Source organism: Euphorbia lathyris, chromosome 2, assembly GCF_963576675.1.
Source record: "Euphorbia lathyris chromosome 2, ddEupLath1.1, whole genome shotgun sequence".
NCBI classification, from domain to species: Eukaryota; Viridiplantae; Streptophyta; class Magnoliopsida; order Malpighiales; family Euphorbiaceae; genus Euphorbia; species Euphorbia lathyris.
In genome coordinates, this window is record NC_088911.1 from 58,058,546 (window position 1) to 58,062,418 (window position 3,873).

At 29.5% G+C, this 3,873-nt stretch overlaps 1 non-coding gene across 1 annotated transcript; it reads left to right on the forward strand.

The window, feature by feature from the left end:
- Window positions 1-1,533: 1,533 nt before the first annotated feature.
- TRNAS-UGA (transfer RNA serine (anticodon UGA)) lies at window positions 1,534-1,615 on the forward strand. Its single transcript has one exon. It is a non-coding gene; the product is annotated as a tRNA-Ser (tRNA).
- Window positions 1,616-3,873: the final 2,258 nt, after the last annotated feature.

Genomic DNA, 3,873 nt, shown 5'->3' on the forward strand with positions numbered 1-3,873 from the left:
CATGTTCTAAAAAACATAACGTATGTTCTAAAGTTTGTAGTTTGTGTTCCAAAAATTAAGTATAATGTTCTAAAAAAATCAGTAGATATTTGGATCGTTTTTTCATTTTTTCCAAAAATATAATTTATAACTCATGTTCGAAAAAACATAACACATGTTCTAAAAAACATAACGTATGTTCTAAAAAATATGTCGTACGTTCTAAACTTCATAGTTCGCGTTTTAAAAGTTAAAATATATGTTGTTTCAAAAAAAAAGTTAAATTATATGTTATAACGTATGTTTAAAAAAAATATTTTCTTATATAACATAAATTACAAAATATAAAGGAATTAAATAAATAAAAAATTGGAACATGTTCTTGAATTTTTTCTATTAATAATTCATTATTATGCACATTTCTTTTTTTTTATTAATAATTCATTATTATGTATATTTAATCAATATTAATAAGTGCATGTGTCAAATATTAAACAATGAAAGCTACAGTGCGATGGTATATTAATCAGCGCGGTACATATTACATAAGGAAAGAAATTAAATAAATAAGAAATTGGAGCATGTTTTTGAATTTTTTTTTAATAATTCATTATTATGCACATTTCTTTTTTTTTCTATTAATAATTCATTATTATGCATATTTAATCAATATTAATAAGTGCATGCGTCAAATATTAACAATGAAAGCTATAGTGCGATAGTATATTAATCAGCGCGGCACATATTAGACAAGAAAAGTAGTTAGCTCAGTGGTAAGTAAGATGGAGTGTAAATTAAGTGTTCAAGGTTTGAACCCCCATGATGGCAGCAGTGTTTTTTTCTTAATTTTTAGCCTCAAAACTACGTAGTTTTAGTGGTTCTCACCTAAGAAAGTGTTCTCATCTAAGGGAGGGTTCATACTTTATCCCTCCCCTATATATATATATATATATATATATATATTACCTCCCGAGATTACTACATTTCCCTTTTTCAAATTGAAATTAACGAACTTATTGAGGTTGCCATCGCATAATTGCATTACAGGAATTTTCATATGCACCTTAATGAGCATGTGAATTTGCTCATTCACATTTAGATATAGGCTTATTAAATCTAAGCCTCGGGATGCTTTGAATCTCCACCTTAGGATTCTAATAAGCCTAGATCTAACGGTGAATGAGCAAATTCTACATGCTCATTAAGGTGCATGTGATCAAGACTGCAAAAATGTAGGTTTTGGTCTACTCTACATGTCGTTTCATATGATTTTCAAGAATAATTGAGAGTAAGAGAAGAATAGATCTAATGTTCCTCGAGTATTCAAATGAATATGGTTCAGGTTGGTATTATTAAAATGATGTTTATGTTTAACAATTTGGTTGTAATTTGATATTTAGAAACTGTTTCATCAGTCAACTTCATCTAGCTTAAGCTTAACTAGCTTCCATTCAAGTCATGAACTCATACAATAATATGCATATGGTGAAGTAAAGCTCCAAGCATATAGGTGAACCAATAAATAATTAAATACTTTAGAACCATATCAATCAGGTCGATATGTCCGAGTGGTTAAGGAGACAGACTTGAAATCTGTTGGGCTTCGCCCGCGCAGGTTCGAACCCTGCTGTCGATGAAATCATTTATCTATTTTTATTTTCTTTTTTAATTTAAACTTTACAACTTTTGACCCTGGATTTTAGCCATTTATTTATTTTTATTTTCTTTTTTAATTTAACCTTTACAACTTTTGACTCTACATTTTTAAAGTTTACAACTTTTGACCCTAAAATTTTAAAGGGTAAATTCCAAAAAAAAAAACTGTGGTTTTATGGATTTCAAAAAAAACCCATGTGGTTTGTTTTTACAAAAAAAAAAGGAGCGTGTTGCCGTTACACGAATTAAGGAAAATGACTTAACACTGTTAAATGTGATGATGTGGCAAAGGGTAAAATTGCCCAAATTAAAATAAAAAACAAAATAACAAAAAGAAAATTAAAATAAATAAATAAAAAATCCCAAAATGGGACCTTCTTCTTCTTCTATCTTCTCTTCTTCATCCTCCTCTTCTCTTCTTCTTCTTCCTTTCTTCTTCTTCTTCGTCTTCTTCTTCTGTCACGACCCAACCTAGGCCATGACCGACGCATAAATTAAATTGACTTTAACCTATGCTAGCCTTAATTCTGAACTAATGGAAACTCCAAAATTAACTAACAGAATATAAAATTCATTGAAATTACATCATAAACCTTAAAGGAACCTAACTATTCAAGTCAAATCTCAATAATCAAAAGTCTCCAAAAATAATATAAAGCTAAATCATTAAGCAGTCTCCTTCAACACCAATCCAAGGGTTACCTCACGAACAGGGACCTTAATCTGAAAAAGAAATATTCAACGTGGTATGAGATTTTCGTTTATACGAGCGAAAATCTCAGTGAGCAGTAGCTATAGCACACAACAGAAAAGGAACAGGCAGGCAGGCTGATACTATTAAATCATGACAATTATAGCTCAAAATATAGTATTTCAAATCAGTTAAACAAAAAGGTCAATATAAGATAATCAAATCAAAATACTAGTAATCAATTGTCAAACATAATACTGAAGCCTTTCAAAATATCAAAAATTAGAATAATCAGAGAATAAGACAAAAGCTTTAAAACACATGGTACAGTGTAACAGAGTGGTGATACTGCACACCACCAGGGCTAGATAAATGGTAAGCGCGCTACCAATAACAGATATAGATAACAGATAATTGCCTTCACCGATCTTATGCATGATTCTAATATTGACACAACTGACGACAAACTCACAACTGACATCATGACTCGAAGACAAATGCAAAGTCCTAATGTTATGAAGATCGATGGGAGGCCAGATAACAGATACAGATATATTGAGCACTTGTACCAGTTTGAAAACATATAGTATACATATATAAATCAGAAAATCATAACTGATTGAACAAATTATCAGATTTCTAAAGTAAAAGTAATAACTACGATAAATCGTGTATCAGAAAGTACAGATAATATGAAATCAAATTTTAATAACTTCTTTGTAACTGGTAATAAAACAAATCATATACGAAGGACCTGTTCCCAGAATATACGCTCTAATACTAAGGATATTTAATAAACAGAAGGTTCAAAATTTACGCTTTTATAAAAGGAAACATATAATCAAATGTTAATTTTTTATAAACAGTTTAAAGTCTGATATTTCAATCAAACAGTGTCTTGTATTATAATTACCACTCACTTGGAATTTAAGCAGAAACAAGAACCGAAAAGCTCGTCTCTCAATCGACTGAAGGGATATCCGAATTTCCTATTGGTTCGATGGAAATGAGAAGAATGAATTAACCAATCTTAATTAAAATCAAAACCATTGGAAACAATTAAAAACTCATTAGATCAGGTGATGAACATTCCGTAAATAAGCATTTTTCCTAAACTACACATATAATGCTAAAACCCATGACACAATTACTGGTAAAAAAAACAAGTCAATAAATAATAAAAGAAAAACCAACTCCATCACTAGGATTTATATGTATAAATATTGTTTAAATAGGTAAAAAGAGTTTGGAAAAAGTTGTGTGTGTGTATATATATATATAATATATTGTAAATAGGTTTGATAGGTAGGTATGCATAATGAATTTGTTTCCTGGAGAGACATGTTAAATCAAGAGTTTCAACCTTTCACTTCATTTTCCAAGATATAATTACTCATAGTATTACAAGACCCAGAAAAAATGAATAAAAACCCCCACTCATAAGCCTCACGGTTGAGAATAAACAATTCATAACAATAGGTTCTATATAGGTTTTATTTTACTTTTCGTTTAAAAGAATAAAACTTACCTTACAATGATTGAGTGGA